The following is a 23,341-nucleotide window of genomic DNA, read 5'->3' as shown; positions in this document are numbered from 1 at the left end:
ATCTTCGCGCCACGCCTGTCAGGTAGGTAAGCGTTTAGGATTATCCCGTATTTCACAGATGAAAAACCCCGAGCACCCGTGTGACAGCGCGTGAGCGGCGGAGCTGGGATTAGAGCAGGAATTACCAGCTTCAAGTGTGGGGCTCGTGCCTCCGGATGGAGAGCACCCCCTTCCCGCTCCCTGCTGCGCAGGCGATGCCCAAATGGCTTCCCCCAAAGGCTGGCGGAGCGCGCGGGCCACTAGTGAGAGGTCCTGCAGAAATTGGCCCAGGCTGGTGGGCGAGGGGCTTGCGTCCCTTCCCCGTTCGACGTGCTGTCAGCTGTTACACATCCCCACGTGCGCGGCTGGAAGTTGAAGCCCCGATCTCAACCCAGCCTAGTGTCAGCTAGAGGAGAGGAGTCAGAGGAGTTCAGCTGAGCCCAAGACGTCATTTGTACTTGGGCATGAATGTCGCTTTTAATGTCTTACTGATGCAAACATCCTATGCAAACATCCTGTCTTTTTCAATTAAGAAGTATGAATGCGGTTTGGTGCTCCAGCACAGGGAAGCCTCAGGGCGCTTGGCTATATCTTGAGATAAGCTGTAGCTGAGGCTCAAATGGAAGCCCCACTGCTAAAAGACTTAAGGATATGAAAACAAAATGCTGTGATTATGAACTGGTCTTCAGCTGTTTAATTCAATTCATGGTAAACATCATTAAAAGCCTTTGTTTTGCTGTCATAAAAGAGTCAAATGGGGGAGAAAGAGTTCTTGCCATCTGCGCTGCTGAATGTTTTTTTTTTTTTTTTTCTGGAGAGAAGCTGATCGCTGTATTAATTCTCGATAGAGTCTGTTAAATGGCCGTAGTTAACCCTGTAAGACTCCGCGAGCACAGGAATGCAGAGGTCACCTACCCATTCCACACTGCCAGCCACGCTAATTGGAGAGGGATGGCATCTGCAGTGATAATGTATTTCCAGACAACCCTACTGTGGCCAAAGATGAAAAAAATTAAACATTTATATAACTGTACGGTGGCAGTTTAATTCTCTGAGGACTAGCGCTGTGTCAGAGAATGCAGGCTGATAGCTATCATTTATTATTCTTCTATTACAAAGAAATGCTTTTTCATTTTGATCAGGAGAGGGTTTCCTAAGTTGCGTTTGCAGTAAGGGACAACTGTAGGTGCAAAAATGTTCATAATTGATTCCCGTCCTGCTGAATGGTCTGAGCAACATCTGTTAATTTTTTGTCACATTTCTTCAGCAAAAAAAAAACCAATCTCAATGGACTGCAGATAGGGTTTTACAGAGATTAAATTTCTGATAAGTCTGCCGGCTGTCTCTGTTGCTCAGCAGATAACAATGCAAATAAGTTAAGGAGAAGGAGTCGGAGGCAGAGGTTGTTGGACGAGTTACACAAGAAATAAGTTTAGTCCAGTCCATTGCCACAACAGCTCCTTGTTGCCTGTAAAACACCCCCAAAAAATGAAGATCATTGCCAGGAGGAAGCTTCCAAAGGCAAACCGTGCATCCCCAGTTCCATGCGGGGCTGTGGGGAACCTGCTGCGAGGGCACGGAGGTGTTGTTGGAGAATCGGCAGGAGCAGCACAGGCAGAGGTGGGCAGTCGCCGGCACAGAAGCTGAAGAAAAGGTTAAAGAGAGCATTTTCTCAGCTGATTTGTTGAGCTGGGGCCGTATGAAATAATCAGGAAAATTGAGACACTCAGACAACGGCAATAACAGGAGTTCTCACGCGATGGCTCTGGCTTTGTGATTTTTACCCAATTTCAGGTCAGAGACGCGGGGGCGGGAAGGAAACAACCCGCTACCCAAGGCGGGGTCGCCCAGCACGTGCAGCCCCAGTGGGAGCATGCTGCGTGGCGCTGGTCCGTGGCTGATGGGGAGCCTGGGCGGATTGCTCTGCCACGGAGCTTGGACCTCTGCTCGGGGCAGTGGTTCATCGGGGAGAACTTTGAGGCTTCGTCCATTAGTTCAGGAGTCTTTTTACGTGCTTGATGGGTAGTCCTGGGCCTGCCGAGGCAAGGCGCTGGTTGGCACAAATCCTTGCAGCTCGGCGACATCTTGATATAAAGAACGTTAATCACGAGGGGATGCAGGACAGTCGCTCAATGCAGGCGCGGGGGGTTAGCATGGACCCATCTGGACAGCCATCACGTACTGAGGTGCTGGGTTTCCTGCAGAAAGCGTTAGGCAGGGATGCGTCCAAATTCCTGTAGGGCTTTTAAAATCAATCTCGAGGCCTGTGGGTTTGGAGCCTGGTCTTTCAAGACAACATCAAACTCTTGTGGACTTGAGGGGGGAAAAAAATCGAAGCTAGTTTAATAAATTATTTTCTTGTGAAACTGTCTTATTCAGGCACAACTGGTCTCCAGACCAAAAGATGCCTCAATATCCTTTCACGGGGCAGGAGCTGCTCCCCCTGGGAGGCCTCAGTGCCCATCAGCACCCCCTGGTTGAAGGTGGCTTCACTGCCTTGGTGCCACTCCCTCTGGCAGGAGCCCTTTCTCTTCCTTTGGAAATGACCTAGATTTCCAGAAAAATGGCAAACTGTTGTGTGAAGGGTGTCGAGCTTAAGTGGGCAGCAGCAGGTCATCAGAAATACTGCCTGGAGCTCAGCCATGCCGCTTGTTTTGGAAGTAGGACTTCTGCCCAGTCGCTTTTTACCTCAGGATCTTAATTATTGATTATAAATTCATCAGTTGAAAAGATTGCTTTAATTGCTCTGATATGTACCCAATTTGGAGTTCATTATCGCGCAGGATTGTTTTCCTTCCCCTGCTAATTGATACCAAATGGGACATTCAGGAATGCGGGCATCGGGCGCTGCTCCACTTCTCACAATTGCCTTGCTGCTGCTTAATTGTTTGTTTATTTGCAGAGGTGTTAAGCACTGCTAGGAATTTTTATGCACTTTTTTCCTAACGTTGCTCTCAGCTGAACTTTCGAATGGATTTGTCTGAGGACGAGAGATTTGGAAGTGTCTGTTGGATGTCGGCGAGGTTTCAGGTTGGCTGGAGAAGGCTGCCAGAGGATGGGGGTAAATTCTGGGCTCCCCGCGTGTATCTTGGCCGATTTCTCTGCAGTTCGTAGCGGATTTCCTCCAGGGCCCGGTGTCATCCTGAATCAGAGGACTGGAGGATGCTGCGAGTCACTGCCTGGGGTGATGTGCCCCGTGGTATCGGCAGTGCCTCCCTGGGGCAGCACTGGGGGACGCGGCACCGTGGGAGCTTTGCCGTCGGGTTTGGAGCTCCTGACGTTCATTCCTCCCAGCAGCGCGGGGAAATCTCAGCGTGAAGGATTTTCTAGCACTGCAAAGTGTGGTGGTGCTTTTCTCCGTAAGTGGCAGCACGGACCAGATGTTTCGCAGGGTAATTGAAAATTCCATTTTATCAGAAAGCATTTGCTGTCAAAAAGTTTTATCTTTACTTCAACAAAGAGGTTGATTAGATCCCTCAGGACCTGAATTAGCATCTTTGAGGCTAGATACTCTGTTTTGTGATTCAGGTAGTTATTCCTCCCTTGGTTTTGCTCATACTGGGACTTTTTTTTAATGCCTTTGCCCTCTTCCCAACATATCATTTATGCAGGTTTGGCTTGTTTTCTTTTTGCGGACGTATAGAGGTACACAGATCTGCTTAAATATTTTCTATTACCTTTTTCACCTTGCCTTGAGCCAGAACCATTCTTGTACTCTGTAAGTCACAGGAGCTCTTGTCAGTGTAGAAATCAGAAAGGAACTATTTCAAATATGTGTTTATAATGTTACAAGCAACAGATTTCCAGCGTACCTTAATTCCCAGCGCTGGACAGTATTTTTATCAACAGTGGTGGAAGGAAAACTATTGACCCAATGAAGTGGTGATTCACTGCTTAAGACAAAAATAGAATCCAAAGGAAAAGACAAAAATAATAAACACGCACTAATCATAAAAGCCAGTGTTAGAAATAGTCACCTCAGACATAAAATAGTGAAAAGCTTTAAAATCAAAGTCTCGGGGGTTTTAAGCAATGTTTTATGTCAGTAATGTGTCTCCTCAAAGAATTGCTTCTAGAGGCATCGTTTTCATTTTCCTGGTGCCAGATCAGCAATAAAGGTTGGCATGAAATGTCTTGGGTAAAGACCTGATCCTGCATACATTAACATGTTTGATTAACTTTGCTCACGAAGGTAGTCTAGTTGTGTCTGACTCTCATAAACTCCAGCAAGATGAAGGGTTCTTTGAGTAGAAATGGGTTATATTTAAATGCTTGTGTTAAGTCTTCTTTATACTATTGCATAGTATAGAAATAGGCTTGAATGTAAAGGAGAGCCAGGCACGTGATATTCAGTGAAACTTTTCTTGCTGGTTGCCTTCCTAATTATTCAGATACATCATCATTTACTGGATCAGATTTTATCTAGAATATTCCAATTGGTTCTTATGCTCATCTCCATAATATCTGGGTGCATTACAGTCGTGAATTGAGAACATGACTAATGGTATTAACTGGAGGCAAACACAGTTATTAGAAACTGTTGATTTTGAAGCTAATTTCCAGCAGTCATTCCACCTCCAACTCCCTTTTATTCTGCAGAAAGGCTATAGAGCTATATGAATGTGAAGACCCAAGTGACATATTTTAGAGCTTTAGAAGTTGGAAATAGAGCTGCATTTCTCTGGAAGTTTATAAAAATGAATAAAATACCTACTTTCTTATTTTTGTATATGCAGCACAAGACATAAAGTATAACATTCGTATGTGAGTGACAGCACATCCCTTAAGATGGATAAATGCTGTAAGCTTTCTTTACAGGGCAACGTCAGTTATTGTAGCTCTTCTGATTTCTGTATTGTTGCATAGATCTTTCAGTAAAACAGCCTAAGTGAGCTTGGTGGTGCTCCTACAATGGCCAGCGCAGAGGGAGCAGTCAGCTTTTCAAAATAATTTGAAGCCCCAGAGAAGGATTTTTATGGGAAGTGGTAATCTGGGCTTTGGGATAAGAAGAGGAGTTGATTGTCTTATGAGTCCTGCACTTTTAAGCGATCACCTACCGAGCATCCAAGCCTGCTTTGGCCAAAGCCTTGCAGAAGCAGAGGGGCTGGGGCAGCTCGGGGCTGGCTGGCGTGGTGCTTACAGATCCTTCAGAGCTGGGCACTGGACCAGGCTGGCCCATCGAGGGGCCCAGCTGCCCTTATCGCCACGCTGTGCAGGGCAGCGGTCACTCAGAGAGGTTTAATCTGAGCACTGGTGCTGTGGCAGGCAACAACAGGTCCCTTGCGTTACTTCTGCTCTAGGTTCGTAGCTCTGCATTTTGCCTGAGTAGAGCTTAGAAGAGCCCTCTCTGGAAATTGGTGGTGGGGCAGGGGTGACACTGAAGTCATATCCTTAGAAATAAATGAAAGCCAATCCCTTTTGTACAGCAACAGAGCTAAATAACAAACAGATGTGCAACCTCCTTTGTTTGCGTAAGAAGCGTTATCATATATCCCACATTCCTGGCACTCTTTCTTCAGTTTCCACGTTCGTTCCATTAAAAATGATTCTTGCAGTGTCTCCATCACTGCAGATACTCAGCCAGGGTCACAGAAGTTAGAACCTTTAGCTCCCTGAGTCCTTTCTGTGTAAGCACAGAAAATACTCACCAGATGTGAACATTTTGGCAACTTAGAGAGGAAAATTAAAACTTGGATCCATGCCCTGTTGTGTAGGTTTGCAATGGATGAATGATCAATCTGGAAAGTTGGTGGGTTTCTAGAGTTTTATTGTATTCTTTAATGAGATTTTGTCCAATTTAGTTATTGCTTATCCATATTTTTGCCGGGTGACTGGAGAACAATTTGTAGGAGATGGAGAGAGTGATATTTCTGACCAGATAGTTTCAACTTCTGTGTGTGCTTGGTTTTGTTAATCACTCCAAAACTCTAGTCCCAAGCAAAAGGCTCGAAGGGCAGATCTGTGTTAGGGTTCAGCTGCAGGACGAGGCGGTGCTAACCTGCTTCCCTGGCTCTCCCAGCTCATCCTTTTCCAAAAACATCACACTATACTTAGATTTTCAAATATTTCTAAGATAAATAAACAATTCAGTGAAGCTTGCAGCTTCCTTTTCCCTTATAAACAGGCCAAAAAAGCTCATGTAGGCTTTTTTCCCTTTGACGGTAACCTCTAAGGAAACCATTAACTCTTTCTCTCTCACAGCAGTTAAGATTAGTAACGGTCAAGGTAATGGCCATCATATTTAGCAGTGGGAAAGGTATATGAATAAAAACTAACCTTCTGCTAACGCAGCAAGTGAGCACTTCCCGATCTCCTCCCGTAATCAATCTACATCGTTAATGACTCTGAAAACAGACTGAACTGCTGGGGCTGGCACCAGGAAACTTGCATTACAAACTAACCGTCTCTTATTAACCTTTTGGTGTTTCCTTCACAACACTAATTACAGCCAAATAGAACTACTGTTTGTGGAACTCTTAAGTTAAAATACAATTTTCAGAGGAAATATGGTAAAATCCAAAGCTCCTGTTTGCTTGGCCTTTCTTTTTAATTATGATGGAGGATGGCTGTTACTTGTTTAACGGAGGCTTACATGATTAATGCTGTAATGTTACTGTAATTAAAACACCGAAAAAGATGTGATTGGAGCCTGTATAATTTACAGACATCTCCACATTCTGGTGGCAGAGCAGCTCTAAGTGTTGCAAAGTGGAATCATAAAAATTTATTCTAATTAAAATTGCCAGATTGACTAAACAACAGGTGACTTATGTAACTCGAGCGACTTGCTCTTTGGGTGAGAAATCATCTGAAATCAGTGAATTATACAAAGCTGTCTATTATTCTAGTAAATGGGAAAGTGTGTGCTTACCATGGCAACCTGCATCAATTTTGCTGCCGCTGGAAAATACAGGGCCCTTTATTAAAGGAATAATCACTGCAAACAGTGCACTGACCCTCGGCCTCCGCAGGCTTTTGGTACACGGCATCACGTTAGCATGGAGCGTTACAGAGCGGTGGTCTGGTCACAAGCAATTGCTGTCAAATTAAACAACTCCCGGTGCATCGCAACACGCACCCAGTCATGAAGGGGTGATGAGGAGGAAGCGCTGGCCTTTGCCTCCATCGCCCTTTTGGGCTCAAAGGGTGGTGAGCACATCCCCACTCCTTCCTCTGGGTCAGCCAGCAAAGGCTGTTGGCTTTTCCAGCAGCTCCTTGAAGCTGTCCCCGACGCCTCGGCCAGGCGACAAGGGGTGAGGAGCAAGTTAGGGGGGCTGTCACACTGCCTGCCTCCTTTCGGTACAAGTTGGGCAGGTATTTTTTTTCCCTGCTAGTGATAAAATTGCTGCGAATAACTTTATATGTGCCATAAAGCAAAATCGTAGTCCCCTCTTCGTTTGAACCTCTCTTGATTACAACTGCGTCACGTACAAAGTGTCGTAGGGATGGTGCAGGGGAAGGAGCCCACCATTTTCTGAAAGGAGGTGCATATGGGTGAGTGTCTAAAATGCTCTAGCTCCAACAGATCACGACTGAAGGGAGACGTAGCACAGGGTTTGTATGGAGGTTGTTTTACTAAATGATCTATGTAATAATGTATAAGTCAAAACTCTGTAATAATTGGCACCAAACAGCAAAGAGAACTTGCGGCTTTTATCTGTCTTAAGGGAAGTGCTGCCACTCAAAGCTCTTGAGTGCTATATTTTATTTCTTATACAGCATATATGAATGTAAGAGAGTAGATATTTTTAAATAGGTCACAGAATTATTAAAAAGTTTTGCAGCTTTTCTTCACTGCAGACATGCAGGTGTGCAGCTGAGTGTCTTGGGCTGGGAAGCAGAGCCTGGCCAGACCCAGGCTGGTGCTTGTGTTGCCTTTGTTTGTCTGTATCTGTGCATTAAACCTCTGTGTCTATTTAGAAGTTATTCATAGCAAGGATATTATAGATATATGCTAGCCACAATGTGTATAATCACAGTAAGCATTACGTGGCCCCATTTTTGCTGAGTATCTGTAGTAGCAATGATAAACCTCCCCATTCTCAGCATTAGTTCTGTTAGTGTTTCTATTTTTCAGCAGAAATATTTTTTTTCCCGTTTTCCTTGTTTTCACCCTCTTTCAAGTGTGGAGAATGGCTGGCTTTGTAACCAACTTCATTAGCTACTCGCGTGTTGTGTTTCATTACTGCTACCTGCAGACGGCTCCGAGTGACAGCGCGGAGCAGCAGGTGACCGACTGCCACCACTGTGTCGCTTCATGTTCGGGCAGAGATGGTCACGCTCGGGGCGTGGAAGTGAAGTCAGGTCGGGAAGGGTTGTGCCCTAGGTCCGGGATCGTCAACAGGAGAAAATCTGAGTATGGGGCAAGACTAGCTTTTGTGAAGACAGAGCTTTATCCTGAAGAAATCCTGGGTTAAAGTGGGTCCCTGCAGGAAAAGGAGAAAATTGAACCAAAAAAATAAAAAAATAAAAAGATGAAAAAATCCCTGTCTGAATTGAAGCGATAGGAAATGAAAATTGCTGAGATATACTGTCATGTGGGTAGTGGTGCTACCAACCTTGTGCTGCAGTAATTACCTCTATGCATGCAATTTGTGCTCGGCTACGAATGATTTCCCACATCATCCGGTGCCCAGGCTATATTCAATCAGTCCCAGCTGGAGAAAACTATCTCGGATCATTTTGTGAGATTTCACCACAGATGCTACCTTGCATCTTACGGAAGCACTTGAGAACCGTAAGCCACAAAGCGTCCCTGGCACCGGCGCGGAGGCGTGGGGACGGTCACAGGAGGTTTCCTGCGGCAAAGGGAGGGCTGGGCAGGGAGGGGGGGACAGCTCCTTCTGCAGGGTGCTGAGCACCGCAGCTGCAGGTGGTGGGGAGCTAAAGCAAGTAGCTCCTGGCCCTTCCTGGGGAGAGGGCTTTGCTCTGCTGGCTGCGTGGTGGGGAGAGTGGATGCTGCGGTGGTTCTCGCACCATTTAAGCGGTAAACAAAGGAGGGTGAGGGGCGTTGGTTGGAGTTTTTGTGCGAAGCCGAAGGAAGCAGGTGTCCACACCACTTGCAAACCAAAATAGGTCTGGCATTTGATTCCTCTGGCTGCTTTGGAAACGTCAGCTTCGTTAAAGACGCCCAGACTTCTGCAAAGATTCAGGAGTCCTACTGCAAATCGCACTTGGCGACTGCAGCATGTAAAAGGACTGTACTTCGTGTATTAAGGTGTCAACTGGTGCCTTAAAAATCCGTCCTTTTCCTCTGGTTTTGGTGGTCCGAAGGGACAGGAGGAGGGGGGTGGTGTGAGTGCAGCAGAAGGTGCTGCCTTGTCTGCTGGGCCGTGCTCTCCAGCTAGCTGGCTCCGTGTGCAGACCGCTTCTGACCCAGGTGAGGGTCAGAACCCCGCCGGGTTTGCACTGGAAGAGGAACGGCTCTCCCCGGTTAAGTCATCTTGATTCTGGATTAGGTACAGCTCAGCGAGAAGCTTCAAAGGGGCATCTACCCTTTGGGAGTTCGGCTAGAAATCTGAAGCCAAAACCATACGTAGGAGTAAATAAGGAAAGGTCAGCGAGCCAGAAGTGTTATTGGAAGCGGTAGGTACATTAGTGGAATGTATAAATAGCGTTGGGGAGTGTCTGGCACACCCAGGTGGGTCTGTCGATGGGCCACTATATATATACTGCACTTCCATTTGTTTCCTGTTTTTCATTCTCTGAGTTTACCAGCTATTTGTGCTGCCGACGTTGCTTTTCACTAGCGTGTTTCAACTGAAGCTGTGTCTTCTTGATGCTCCAGTCTTCCTGTCCTTGCTGTTCCTCTGAGTCCGTCCCTGGGAGCGCAGGGCTGCAGTCTGCCCTGTGACACTCGCCGCTTGATTTTCATGTTCTGCATCTGTTTTGACATGCAGTGCTTTTGCAGCCACTCTCTGATGAGTTTTGGTCCCTTAGATGCATTGATTTACAGACCTTTCCTCTGCAGTACAGCTTCTCTTGATGACAGTCCATGAAGCACATGATAACTCAGCAGCCTAAATTATTCAAGGAGATTGAATGCGTTTGGCTTGTTCGAAACTTTTGTTTCCTTTCAGGGCTGTCAGTAGAACAGGTAACCGTGATGCTTGTATCAAACTCATTCCAGTGCCAGGGAGACACAAACAGCTCAGGTACAACCCATGTTTTACTTCATTCGCCACTTACATCCGCCTTGAGCTGTTCTTTTTCTGGTCACAAATGTGCCTCATAACAATGTTTATCTTACATTTACAGTGTTTCTCCTCTCTGAAATAATTTTGTGGCAGAAACGCCCTTGTAAAATTCAAAGAAAACTCTGTCTCTGTTCCACCCTTCAGCCACGTGTCCTTTTGTGGAAGTGTATTCACTCATGCAAATACCACTCATGCAAATATTTAGATGAAGTAGTCATCGCTGTAGGATCCAGGAACCTCACGTTAATGAAGACATGTAATTAAAATGAGCAATTCCACCTGCAATTCTCTAATCACCTGACCTCTGCTTCATCAGCCTTCCTCCTTTGTTATTTGGTAGAAATGCCCAATTAATTCACTATAAATTCCTCTGCCAATTCACTATACGTCCCTCACTGGGCAGATGTGCCTTGCGGAGACCACCAAACCCTGGCAGCCAGGGGGAGAGGAGATGCTTCGTCTGTGAGGGCCCTCATGCAGAAATCTCCCCTTGCTTTCTGGGGGCTGTTCTGCATCAGGGGCGGTCACAGAAGCTTCTGGGAATTGTTGAAGGCATTGACTTTCACTTTCCAAACACGTGTATTTGGTTCCTATTTTGTCTGGAGATTTAGGAGCTGACTCAATGCCTGCTGAATCCAGTGGGACTGTTTAAGCAGATACCGTTGGGCTTGAAATGGGACCTAAGAGAGATGGCAGCCCCCGGGGGGATGCTCTGGGCTTCACACTGGTCATCTCAGCCCCCATCCAAAGGGTGCTCAGGGAGGAGGTGTTTGCTGCTCTCTAATTCAGCAAGTAAGGCATGCCTGCTGCTGGAGGGTGGAGCGTGTCTCAGAAAATTCTAGCTGCAAATGGGACGTATGCTTTTAGGAATTAGAATAATTACCCCCTGGAACAGGCTCCCAAGGGACGTGATATATTCTGTATCACTTAGAGTCTTTAAATCACATTTGCATGTTTTTCCTAAAAGCGTGCCTAGTCACTCAAAGTGAAGGGCTGTGCCGGAGCAAGGCAGCGTGACAGAGCTGCGCGTCCCGCGCTGCACGAGGGAGCGGAGCACGCAGCCACCGTGGCCCATGCAGATTAAGCTGTACAGGACCGGGGAGGAGTGGGAGGAGCGGGTTTTGGCACGTCCTCAAGGAACACAACTGTCCCCTTGGCCACACAGCAGTGTGCAGAGCTGAGCAAGTAACCGCAGTGGGATGATTCAGGAGCGAGCTCCCCCAGCCAAAATCCGCCTTCCCTTTTCCGGACACACAGTCCTTTCTTGCTGATGGCTGAGCAATCCTGGTTCCATCAGTGTTTCCAGGACCTTCCCTCCCACCGCTCCCTAAATGATGAGAGTGATTTCAAAGACCTTATTTCCCGGACTTTCCCTTTTATCTCTCCAGCCAGCAGCCCTTTAGTTTTCAGTTACTGCTTCTGCATTTGGTGAGCTATCAGAAGCTGTTGACAATGACTTTTCTCTTTTCCATGCTCCTGCCTGCAGGATTTGGGGAGATAATTCATTTGGACCTGGTGCTTTGTCAACTTTCAGCGGTTTTAATTGCCTAATGATCAGTGCTGATGCTGTTGTTAAGCCTGTTAAAACTTTGTCCTGCTGAACAACCAGACTGCGTCTGTCTCATCCCGTTGTGCCTGCTGCGTCGGCTGGGGCTGGCTTTGATGCTTCCCCCCCCCCTGTCCCCAGCTTTGATTGCTCCTTCCCACCCCACCTCGGGAGGGGATGCAGCCGCGTGCTAAGCCACGCTGGGGAGCCAGGCCTGAAAGTAGGAATAATTGAAGAAAAAGCCCACAGAGAGACAGGTGCTCTCCCGGGAGGATCTGCCTCCCGCCTGCCCCGTGCCCGTGCTGGCCCCGAGGTGCCTGGTGGTGGCGGAGCTGGGATGGGGTCGGCCACCCTGAGCCCCCGCACGGAGGAGCTCGCAGGAGGAGGCGGGGTGGTGTGTCGCTTCTCGGGGACCTCAGCGACATTTCTGCTTTGCCTGCTCTTGGGTGCCTTTTCTGCCTTCGTTATCGTCTTTAGAGCTGTAATTGGCTGCTGCCACCTTCTTTGCTATGCACCTGAGGTGCCCAACTGGCTGGTGCCGTCTCTCGAAGCCCCCATTGCTCATCCTCGCCTCTTCCAAGACTGTTCTTACTTAATGGCACACACTGAACGCTAGTGCATTACCATCCCTTTTCCAAGAACAGTCTCCATCCACTCTTCTCTCGTCCCCCAGTGCCTCATCCAATTTAATTAATTATACTTAGTATATTACGCATCCTGTCAAAGTTTTTCCTTTCCGAGGTTTAATGGTTTTTTAATTCTAATGCATGCTGCATGTGTAAGTGTTTTAGAAATGAGCAGAGTATGCAGCAGCAGCGAGGCACCATTACATCTGCGTGCCGCAGACAGCGAGGAAACATGAGGGTGGATCCCTGTAGAGAGGCTCCAGCAGAATTACCGCAGGACCGCATCGGCCTGCCTGGAAGCCGCGCTGCTGTCGTGCTCAGAGGGGAGATCAGCTCTGATCCCGCTGCTGAGGGACACGCAGGGACCGAAAGCGCCGGCTCGTGGGGCGCCCTGTGCTGCGGCCGCAGTGCTGCTGCCTCTCCCGCGGAAGCGGGCGCCCGGCCGGCGGCTCTGCACCGGCCCCCGGCACGTCTGGGCGGCCGCCGCAGCCCTGCGGTGGGCTGGGATGTAGCGAACTCGACTCTTCTCCTTTTGCTAGCTCTGTCTGAAAGCACCGAATTACATCAGTCATTTCGGCGTTGTTTCATTCCTTTGAAGAAACGCCGCATTAAGGATGTGGTGGGGACTAGACTAATCAGGTAACGACGGTTAGGGCTTGTACCTATCGCTCTTTATTTTCCAGTGACAGTTAAAAGGTTTGGTCAGCAAAGTGGCTCAGTAGGAGTGACTTTGTGGGGCCTTACACTTACTGGCTTTTGCTATTTCCAGATAAAACCTGCTCAGACTGAGGGTTGTGGGTTTTGGTGTTGTTGTTTTTTTTCTTTTTTTTTTTTTGCCTGTCAGTGTTGCGAACTGCTTAGGTTTTGAAAATCCAGCTGGGCTCTGTCCGTCTGTCACGCCATCACCAGGGGTAACGATGCCGCGGCGCGATGTAGCTGACAGTCCTGTGAACCGGGGCCAGGAGCGGACACGATCCAGCCTGACCTCGTGGCAGCACCGCAGACGCGCCGAGGAGGGGAGGGACGTTGCGAAATCAGAGCTCGCTTGAGGCTGCGCGGGCAGCAAGCGAGCCAGGAGCCCACCCTGCCCGAGCAGCAGCCTCCTGCCCCGGCTGGAGACCTCAGGACTGCACAGCCCCAGCCAGAGCTGGGCACCAGCTGGGCTGGGAGGGCTGAGGGTTCGCCCGTGTGTGGGTGTGAGGAGATGGGGGTGCAGGTGGAGGGAGGGGAAAAGCATCAGGAGAGCAAAGAGCGGAGCCAGCTCAGCCCCCGTGCTGCCACATCACCTTTAGTTGTCCCAGCTCCAACATGGCCCAGCTGTCAGTGGTGGAGGAGAAACTCAAGAGGGAGGATGTTTATCCTCCTAAGTTTAAATAAGGACAGAAAGGAGGAAACATTAAAATATGTGTGCATTCCCAGCATCAGAGCGCTGTTGGCATGTGCGTGCGAAATGGCAGAACCCTTGCAGGAGCCCGTCACCGCCTGCCTGGCCGGCTGCGACAAACCCACCGCAGAGCCACCTGCATCCTTGGAGTACTTACACAAGTTATGAAAATGCCATTATTTTCCGTTCCTGCTGCTCAGCCGTCTCCCCTCGGCTCTTAGCTTACAGCACAAGGCAGACTAGAAGGCTCGTTTTCAGTGTCACCCACGCAGATGGGGGCCGATGGGGCAGGAGCCCCACCTGCGTTGGTGGAAGCTGATCTCGGTCCATGACTCGCAGGTAATGTAATTTCCCTCGACATATTATAAGCCTACGAGGTTCTGGATTTGGCTGTTGACCTTATAGTAATTTTATATGTTTATTTATACACTATGATGATAGCTCTCTTAATTAATGAGGGTGAATTTAATTGCCAGAACTATGTTTCTGCTGAATTAGATGGGCCAGACTGCCAGGCTTTGCCAATGCTGCGATCAGTTCTGGAGGCGCGCGGTGGCCGTCGGGCCGGCTTCACCACCGGCTTGTGTCCCCCTGGCACCGCAGTCATCCTTCGGGGGCGTGGAGCTGCAGCGCTCCCCTGAGCCCTGCGAGGAGGTCAAGGCAAAGAGGAACAGGAGCGTCCTTGCGTCGTGGTGAGTCACGGTGCTGGATCAGCCCTTGGGCGCTGCTGGATGCCGGACAATTGAGAGCAGCTTTTGCAGAACCACCCCCGTGGTTGTCCCAGTTCCCTTCGGTCATCTTTGGGATTTTCTCGTGCACCCGCAAGCCTCGGCCAGCGTCTCGTCGTGGGCTGTCCCTGTGCTTCAGACAAAGGACTCCAGCAGCATGGAAAAGCTTCTTGCTGGTCGGAAAAAAATCAAAGAGTTAAGCACCAGGGAGGGAATAATGTTGAGCTCCAGTGTGGAGGAGCGAGAGGTCAAAGTCATGATGAGAAATGGCCAGGAACCAACGCTTTTGGTTTAAAAAAAAATAAATTCCCTTACTCGCTCAACAGTGGGGAACGCCCCATCGTGCTGGGAAGCCTTCCAGCTCACTCCACTCCTCAGAGCTGCGTACTTTTACAAAGTACAAAGAGCTTCTCATAATGTTTTGCCTTGTGGGTACATATATGATTAATTCCGTGTAAGCATTACTGGTGCAATAACAATACTGGAGGTCCTAAAACTGAGAAAGGAAACACATTTGGCTCATACTTCATACACAATCACTTACACTTAAGCTATTGATAGTTGATTGGGATCTGTAGACTGCTGGGCTGGTGCCACTGGGTTTCTGAGCGCATTCAATGGCTGGAACAGACAGCAAGGCTGTAGGTTTTGGCAAGCTGTAGGTCTCATTAGTCAGGCTGACTGTATCTGACACGAGAGATTCCCATCCACCAAGATGAAGCTCACTTCCCTAGGCTTTGGCTGACGTCCCAACAATATTTACATGAAGGACAACAGAGGATCAGTGCTAGATTAAGGCTGTGAGTTTCCAGTAGGCAGACAGTTAAATATTCTATTGAAATCCTCTTTTGATTATTTAGATAATAATGAAGTTTATGCATGTCCTTGAGAAATCTGGGGAAAGGCAGTTGTTTTATGCTAAGCATGCAGAGATGTGTTTAATCTTGATAATAGGAGTAAATTATGTATCAGCGTTTATAACCTCAGCTCCTTCATTTCTCACTCGTTCCGCGGAAGTACCAGAAGCCTCTGAAGGCAGCGAGATCCGCGTGGGGCCGGCTGTGCGGGAGGAGGGGGCAGGCACGGTCCTTGCCCTGCATCCCACCTCGCAGGGACACGGGACGGGACACGGGGTGCCCTATCTCCTGGGTCCCCCCGCAGCTCCTTGGTCCCGCTGCCGAGTTCAGCCCTCCCCTCCCCGAGCCCCAGCTGAGCCCATCGGCGGGTGGCCAGCAGTGTGGGGTTGGAGGGGGTCCCCGGGGTGAGCTGCTGTGACACCGGCCCCGGGTGCCTGCTGCCGAGCGGGGAGGGAATTTGAACCCCCCGGCTTTAGGGCCGCGGTTCTGACCACACACCCAGCGCATCCCTGTGTTAACAGCAGGTGCCTTGTCCCGGCTGCGGGCGTGCAGGGGGGAGGATGAGGATGAGGACGCAGGTGAGGATGCGGATGAGGATGAGGATGCAGATGGCTTGTTTGGCTCCCTGCTGGCTAGGAGAGGTGCTGGAGGAGGCTACGATAGCCATTGCCCAGGAGCCTCTCAGCTGGCGCGAAGTGGCACAGCTGCACTGAAGCTGCTTGGGTTTGTGCTGGCCCCGCTCTGCGACAGGTACAAGCAGCTGGGGATTGCTTCTTATCATCCGCAGCTGTAATTTCTGTTTTGCTGGATTTTTATCAGAATCGTCAAGTAGCTATTTTCTGAACGACACCTAATTTTGAATGGGATGCGGTAATAATTTGATTCATTGTTGCCATTGGAATTTGGATGCGTGGCTGGTATTGCATTACCCCGAGACAGACTATTTGAATTTGTCTGCTTCAGATTTGACAATAGCAGAGAAAAGTAACCTTTGGATTAATTTGCTTTAGCAACTAAAGCCCCATTAAATGGAAGGCAGCTGGTGTCAAAGGCATAAATGGAGACAAAGTTTTGCTCCCAATTGTGGGAAATGTGTTTAAACAGACTAGAAATGTTTCCATCTCTGCAGGGTATAATATACTCAAATGGTTACATTAACATGAAAAAAATATAAGAAAGAGTGTATTTAGGACAATCCCTCTGTATCCAGTGTTAATGAAATTGAATTCCAGTAATGAAGTCAAAGGGTTGTATTCTTCACTCGGTGCACACAGTACAGTAACTTCCATTAGCATTAATGGGAGCTGTGCATATGAATTACGGAGCCATAATGGTTAGAGATGGAAAAGGTCTATCGGATCCTGGAGTGCTTTCCTCTCTGAGGACCGGATCCTGCTCGCTCTGTTCTCGTATGCAGCCTGATGGCTCAGCTAGGATGTTAATGAGCCCTGTATTGAATACCCCAGCTGATGCGTAAATAGCGGAGTTTCAGAGGTAAAATCCCTGCCACTCAGGGGCCAGCACAAGCTCTGTGGACCACTTAAGTCCCCAGAAAAGGATTAATTGGAGTTTAAATGGTGTGTTCTGCCGGCCCTCTGAACGGGAATTAATTTTACCGTGTGAATGAGGTGGGGATTGGCCCACAGTCCTGGGTAAAGGGGGGCAGCCAGCATTAAATTATATCCTAGCCCATACCTTAAGGGTCTGGCTCTGCTGTACCGTGTAGCACGGCCAAAAAATAGCTCCTCTTGCTTTGGGTGAGCGCCCTCCTTCCCATAGCACTGTACGCATCCAAAAGGCTTGGGAGCCTGGGAGGTGGTTTTCTGGAGAAAATCTTTTGCATCGAATCTATTAGCCATGCAGCATGTAGTTAGAGAGGCACCACAGGTGCACCAGCGTGCCAGTCTTCATTCATTGCACAGGCACTGTGCTGCAGAAGTCAGGGCGTTACTGATGGTGGCACAGAGCAGGGGACGGAGTTGGATGGGCCAACCCCCACTGGTGTAAATCAGGGGGGCCCCTCGGCGCTTCCTGGGGCTGTATCCACCTGCAGCAGGTGGGAGGGAGCCCCTTTATGTCTCTGTGGGCCACTACAGAGATGCTGCCCAGGAGCCCCATTCAGATGTGGGTCCTTATCAGCAGTTGCATAATGAATTAATCTATTTCGTATCCCTTGTTTCATTAAAATAATTCCTCACGGCATTATCTTTGTCCAAGCACCATTGACCTCCAGTGCTGGGACAGACAATCCAGGATTAAAAATACAACATTTTTTTAGCTCAAGTAAATCCCAGGTAATGGTGAAAGAAAGGCTCCTCGTTGCAGTAAAGAGCATTTGTCACTGTCCCTAGTTATTAGTATCCTCTGAGCACTGTACAAGGGAAGCCACGACAGGATTACATTTCCGCATAGACTGGAGGTTTCTTATGAGGAAAGGCGAAGAAAGCCCTGTAAAAGCCCACAGGTCAAAAATACAATACACTATTCCCCACCTCTTGTTTCTTGATATTATGCTATTACGGGAGATAAGGGAGAGGTGCCGAGTCTTAATTTACAAGCAAATGATGAACCCTGGCTGGGGACTGTGTGCATATTGCTCGAGCTTATTAGCGGTGGGGCTGGGGCACGGCGCTTGCACCGTGCTGCGGGCAGCGCCTGGGCTCGTGCCCCGCGTCCTCTGCATGGGAGAGGAGCGCGGGCTGCAGCCCTGCACGCCAGCCGCCCCTCGCCCAGCCGCGCAGGGCAGGGCGGCTGCAAAAAGCGGGCTTGCCTGCGGCACGCAGCTTCCCAAGAGAGGCGGCGAGCTGCAGCACAGCGCCGTGGGGCAGGGCTCGCGCTTCGCGGCGTGCCGCTCGGAGAAAATGAAGGTGCCGGAGTTGAAAAGAAACCCCAAAGTAAATGGGAGATGGGTGTTAAATAATGCAGTTGCGCATTGTCCATGAAAGATGGCTAGCCGTGAGTAAACATCAACAGCAATGTTTGATCCCTTCATGTTTACTATTTATTCATATTTATTATTCATAAATTCCGTCACAAATGTTAGGCCTGCACCCCAGTGAGACATTTGCATTTTATTTTGTGTTTTTTTTTTTCCCTAGTTTTGTGAACTGAGATTTAATGATTTGCTTTTCCACATAGTTCCCATGCTTGCTCTCTCTGGCTCTTCCCTTCTTGTTTCAGGAAGAGATTTCTAACATGGAAAAGTGATATTTGAATAGATTCCCCTAAGGCAATCAATTTACTTTTAATTTGTCTGGAACTAAGCTTTTCTTTGTTGCAATGAGAAAGGATTGAAACTGCTGTAAAATTTATTAGCTTCCAGGAAGATTTTGAAATGAATTTTTTAATGATCGTGCTGTTTGCTGTACCCAGCAGCAGTGTCATCGTGATTACAGTATAATCGTACGGTTGCCGAAGACGCACCGAAATGCGGAGATAAAGCCGCGTGTCCGTGGCAGGGTCCTGCTGGTCGTGGCCGGGGCAGCCCAAGGACCCTGCTCCCATCTCCTCACACCCGGGTTGTGGTTTGGGGCCGCTCGGCCCAGGCTGGGCTCCCCCTCCGCCTCCCCTCCTCGCACAGCACAAGCAGGTCCCGCTCTTCAGCCACCCGGTCTTTCTTATTTTTCATTTTCAGGCAACTCCTCCGCTGCTTTTCCTTGCTCCCCATGTAATAGCACAAATGAGCTCCGCTTACTCACCTCTGCAAACCTGCTCTGACATGGATTGGATTGAACCGAGCGTCTGTTTGAAAATGGAAACTCCGGGGACTATTGTCATCGCCCAAATTGCACCTTAGATTGTATAACAGCACATGTCATCTGGCCATTTATCAGGAATATTACATTCCCAGGCACTTGCACCTCAGTACGATTTAACTTTGTCTCTTTGGCCAGCGCTGAGATTCCTCTGCAGATAATTCAATTGCTCTGAGAGCTGAATGGGCTCCTTTCAAACCGGTTTCGTGTTGCAGGCCGCGGAGCGAGTTCAGGTACAGAGGCTTTGAATAGGAGACGGAAAGCATTTGTAGATGCAGGATGTTCGTTAACCCTTCCTTTGAACTGCGGAAGGCCCTGTGCCCCGGGGGAACTGGAAGCTGTGCTGCTCCGTGCGTGCCATGTCCTCTCCTCTGTCCCTTGGGCGCTGCTGGAGTCCTCCGGCCCTGGGTCCCCTGGGGTACCCGTGGGCGAGCCGCGGGTGGCAGCTGTCCCACCGGGTCCTTCTGCAGCTGCTGCCCAGCTCTGGCCCGCCGGCAGCACCGGGTTGGCGGCGGCACACCGCTCCTTGCCTTTGTGCAGGTCCCCCGAGGCGCGGGCAGGGATGGTTTGAAATCTGGAGCTCAACACGGGTTTTGCTGTACTCATTGAGGAGCGTATTAATTCCAGAGGTGGCAGTTGGTTTTGTTTTATTTCATATTTGCTGTGTGAGAGCTTGTGTTTAGCAACGATACATCTTCTCTGCCAAGCCTGGCTTCGAGATAACTGCTCACCTTACGGCAAGGCTTCTGGCAGGATGTTTTGCACCTGGGGAATCATTTTAAAAGCAGCCCTGCCCCAAGGTGATGTGACTTGAGTTTGTGGATTTGCTCTGGGTGAAAGCAAGAGTTGCTGAGAAAGGGACACGGTCCTGCCTTGCTGCTGCAGGACCTGCTGACACAAACCAGACACAGCCGCCGCCCATGAGATGGCACTTGCCCATGGAGCTGTGCCTGGTCAACCTGTTCAGCCTGCACACAACAAAGCATCCACGCAGCCTGATTTAGAGTCGGACTCCCCTCCCGGCATGCACATCTCGTACTCAGCTCCTTAGCAAGTCCAGCCCTGACTTCAAGCAACCAGTGCTCAAGCCCTGAGTGCACCCATTGTTTCCTCCTGCCGGGCCCCAGGGGCAATATTCACGCCAGCTTGCTAAGCCCTCTGCCATCCTGCGTCCGGCACGGATGTGGGAAGCTGCCAGTTCTGGCTGCCTGCCATTTGTCATGTAGCGCGTGATGCGGTGGTTATTACCTGGGCTTTGCTCCTTGCATTAGGAACATTTTTTAGTGCAGACAATAAGAGTCGTATTGACTAGGGCAGGTCTAGAGCTGTAGAAGAATTTCCTGTCGTCCTGTTTCCGATTGTTAAAGAAGGAAAAGAAAGACAGAATAGAGCAATAAAGAGCCCCTGAATGTGTACGGGTGTCCTGGGTGCCGTTATGGCCGGGTGAGTCAGACCTGGCTGCGAAGGGCAGCCTGAGGAGCCCTGCCCAGCAGCTTTGTGCCTGCCCGTGCCTGGGGCAGCAGCTGCTCATGCTCTCCAGTGCGTGTCCTGCGGCTGCTGGAGACAGATGCCAGAGGAGTCCAAACCCCTCCAAGCTGCCTTCTTCGGAGCCGTGATAGCAGAAGAGTGGTGCAGTGGTTAAATGTATCGACAGCGCATGCTTATGGCATACAAATAGTATTTTATATGAACTACAGGGTTAACAAGGAAATCGGGGGGTAGGTGAAGGTCCTCTTTCAGCTAGGGAAAGAGGACCTGGTCTGGGGAGCCCAAACATACGTTGTCCCTGGGAGCAGGGAGGTTTCTGGCTCTGGGATGGGGTCTCTGCAGAATGAAGCTGAGGCGTATGATGGGGACAGATGCAGGGAGGCAAAACGTGCTGTGGAGCTACTTGTCTTCGTGTCTTTGAGTGGGTGGTGACCTGTGCTCCTCTGCCTGCCAGCCCGGCGTGCACCAACTGCCGCTGGTGCAGCTAGCAGACAAGCTTCTTGGTGTCCAGAGCGGTTCGTCTCCCAGGCACGTAGTCACTGCACCAACAGTCTTTAGTAAAACCACTCTTAAAGCTCAGGTCACTTTGTTGGATTTGAGGAATATCTACTTGAACTGAAGCAATCGGTGAAGCTCTTGATTTGTTTTTAACTGTAAAATGTGTCAGCTTAGAATAAATGGCTCAAGGCAAAACAAACCCACTTGTACTCTGCCCAGGGTGAGGTTTGCCTTCATCGTGGTGGCCGCGTGTACGTGTGGAGCTGAGCTGTGATGCTGGGCCAGGGAGGTGAGAAACATTGGCTCGCCCCATGCATTCCCGTGCTGGACCAGGCAGCCCAGCGTGTGCCCCCATCCAGCATTTTATAGTAGCAGAGAAACTGAAGTGATGTGTGCTCCAGCACCGCGCCCAAGGTCACACAGCACAATAAATCAGTGTCTCATCTGGGATGAGAACCCAAGATATTTCTGTACCCCCTCCAGCCATTACCAAGTCCTCTGCTATCACAGCCAGACTACACAACTTTGTATGCCTGTAGCACCCTTTTGAAGTTAAGCTGTGGATAAATAGGCAGACAGCAACACTTTCTGGGCAATTTTCTTTTTTTTTATTTTGCTCAAGTACTTGAAAGTAACAGAATCAAAGTGTAAGAGCATTGGCTTTCAGATCTTGGTGCAGGTTGTTCTGCATGTAAGGCTCAGAGCACCTTTCTCTAAAGCTGCTGTAAAGGAGACTACCGAAACCCAGACCTCCTGCACAGCCACCCGGCACTGCGCTTCGCACCACCGGGTAGCTGCTCTGATGTAGAGAAAGAGCTAATGTTTTGCCCATAGATTTCCAATTAATTGGCTTCTTCTCCTTTAAAAAAAAATCCCTTTTTTTGAGGTCTGCCTTTTACTCGTTTATTCTCTGTAAGTGTTAAGCTGCTCATATTTTGGTGCATTGTGTTATGTGCTGAGAATTTTTATCAGCCGCCCTAGTGCTAGAATGTGGTGGAAATACCAATGTGTCTGAGGAGCTGAGGTTATACACACAGATGTACAAAGCATCAAAATGAACTGTTTTCAGACGGACGGGAAGCAGAGCAAGGCTGAGTCCGCACCTTCCCAGGGCTCAATCTATCAAACCGACACCAACTGGGTGCGTTCTTGTGTTGTTAATAGCATTAATTCTTCAACACTGCTTTGCTGCTTTACGCGTATATAGATTACGACAGGAAGGAGCTGCATCTTTGCCTGTGAGAAGCTTGTGCTTTATGAGGGCTATCTGCAATTACAAGTTCTTATCGAGTGAAGGGAAAGCCGAAGTCGTAAGCTGAGATTGAAAAGGAGCCAGCAGTGCGCGATGTTCGGTGGCAGCCACGGTCTAGTGCTCAGCAAAGGCTTGGGAAGTTGAAACTCCTGGATTTGATTTTCAGCGTTGCACTTGGTCGAGCCCCTCTGTTTCTCTGGGTCTGCCTGTCCACCCATGGTGGGGCACAGCACCTCCCAGGCCGGCAGGGGATGGGGCAGTACTTTGGGGACAGCTGGCCACGTGGGGCGTGAGGCTTTGCATCTCCTGCTGCCGAGAGCCATGCTTGGCTGCTCTCAGACCAGGGCAGGAGAGGTCCTTGGAAAGAGAGAAATACTATTCCATATTTCAGCCCTATAAAGTGGTGCTGGGACAGCCCTAAGTCGAGAGAAGGGATCTTTATTACTCTCATATGAATAAAGACCCAGCGCTGGAATGACACATTTAATCTTCAGCGGAGTGGGCAGTCTTGTAGATTTATAAAGGCTCTGTTGTGTGGGAGGCCAGCGGGGATTAAGCAAAAAGTTAAAACACACAAACACACACAAGAAAGCAAGCACCCCCTTCCCTCCGCTCGCTTCCCCCTCTCCAACAAGCCAAGCTTAAATGTCATGTCAAACTGCACTTAAAGCACAGTGGGTTTTAGCGTCGGTTACTAAAACCAGAAACTGCTGACAGCGCGCAGCCCGACATGTGGCACAAACCCGTTTTAATTTATCTGCCGCCGTAACTCGCTTCCCCCAGGTTTCAGGTCTGGCAGCGGCAGCAGATGACACACAACCTGTTGGAAATTGAACTCCAGTCTTCAGAGCAGCAAAGAAATGGCAGTAAAAATCCCTCTTCCCAGCACCGCTTTAAACATGATGGCTATTTGCTGTAAAATGGCGAATGTTTAGGCGGGAGCCGTGGGCAATGCCGGGAATGGTGGCGGCACCGGGACACGTGGGGCTGGGGGCCGCGCTCGCCCGCTTCATACAGCCTTGTGTTTTCTCC

At 49.3% G+C, this 23,341-nt stretch overlaps 1 protein-coding gene and 2 long non-coding RNA genes across 4 annotated transcripts in view; 2 read left to right on the top strand and 1 right to left on the bottom strand.

Annotated features, from left to right (window-relative positions):
* The window catches only part of PCDH19 (protocadherin 19), a 57,748-nt gene that overhangs the window by 29,573 nt on the left and 4,834 nt on the right, over positions 1 to 23,341 (top strand). The window lies entirely within an intron of this gene.
* Positions 749 to 23,338, bottom strand: LOC308176917. Its single transcript, XR_013938734.1, has 2 exons — positions 19,015 to 23,338; positions 749 to 14,632 (listed from the first exon to the last, which is right to left on the bottom strand). It is a non-coding gene; the product is annotated as an uncharacterized lncRNA (long non-coding RNA).
* On the top strand, positions 14,622 to 19,706 carry LOC308176916. The gene is made up of 2 exons (XR_013938733.1): positions 14,622 to 18,271; positions 18,951 to 19,706. It is a non-coding gene; the product is annotated as an uncharacterized lncRNA (long non-coding RNA).

This window comes from Anser brachyrhynchus, assembly GCF_964034855.1.
Source record: "Anser brachyrhynchus genome assembly, chromosome: 13".
Lineage (NCBI taxonomy): Eukaryota > Metazoa > Chordata > Aves > Anseriformes > Anatidae > Anser > Anser brachyrhynchus.
Note: the sequence above shows the minus strand (reverse complement) of the source record. Positions and strands in the feature narration are given on the sequence as shown.